Source organism: Grammomys surdaster, unplaced genomic scaffold, assembly GCF_004785775.1.
Source record: "Grammomys surdaster isolate TR1022 unplaced genomic scaffold, NIH_TR_1.0 184, whole genome shotgun sequence".
NCBI classification, from domain to species: domain Eukaryota; kingdom Metazoa; phylum Chordata; class Mammalia; order Rodentia; family Muridae; genus Grammomys; species Grammomys surdaster.
In genome coordinates this window covers 3098814-3099556 of record NW_021604629.1, presented here as the reverse complement: position 1 = coordinate 3099556, position 743 = coordinate 3098814, and the positions used below count along the sequence as shown (strand labels likewise).

Genomic DNA, 743 nt, shown 5'->3' with positions numbered 1-743 from the left:
TCACAAACATGATCTCATTTAGCTATCACAAGAACTAATGTAGTGTTACTTTCCCCATTTTTTTTTTTCAAAAGGAAAAACTGAGATAGCTAAGACACCTGTTCAAAGACACATAGCTAACTTGGTGTGAGGGCTCATTCCTTTGATACCAGCACTCAAGAGAAACAGGGACTCTAAGTTTCTGGACAGCCTGATCTATACAGTTAGTCCCTTCATAGCCAGAGACCCAGTCACAACCCCCACTTAAAAAAGAAAGAAAGAAAGAAAAAAGAAAAGGAAAAAAAAGGGGAGGATGTTCATATTTAATCCTATTTGAATTTCATCTTGGAGATCAAGTTTCTACTTTTATTTTTGCAATTCTTTTTTTTTTTTTTTTTTTGTTTTGGTTTTTGAGACAGGGTTTCTCTGTGTATCCCTGGCTGTCAGTATACACGGAGTCCAATGGATAAACCTCGCTCTGGGAAAATCACTTTCTTGATCATGATATTTCCCTATCCAGGTAAGTTTAAGTGTCTTTGATCTTCATCTAACCAGTCTTGGAAGCTTGCAGATTTTGACAGTCTCTCTTAGCTCACGCTGGCCTTAAACTACTGATGCGCTTCCTCCAATTCCCAGGTGCTAGGATTTCAACGGTTCGGCACCTGGCCTAGTACCCCAACCGTACTGCGTGGCCTTTACCAACAAGGCAGCTTCCACTGAACCACTATACAGTGTTTGCAGTTTGGGCCATTTCGTAGCTTTGG

The 743-nt window shown here is 40.4% G+C and overlaps 1 pseudogene; it reads right to left on the bottom strand.

Moving 5' to 3' along the window:
- Positions 1–385: 385 nt before the first annotated feature.
- Positions 386–507, bottom strand: LOC114621786 (annotated as a pseudogene).
- Positions 508–743: the final 236 nt, after the last annotated feature.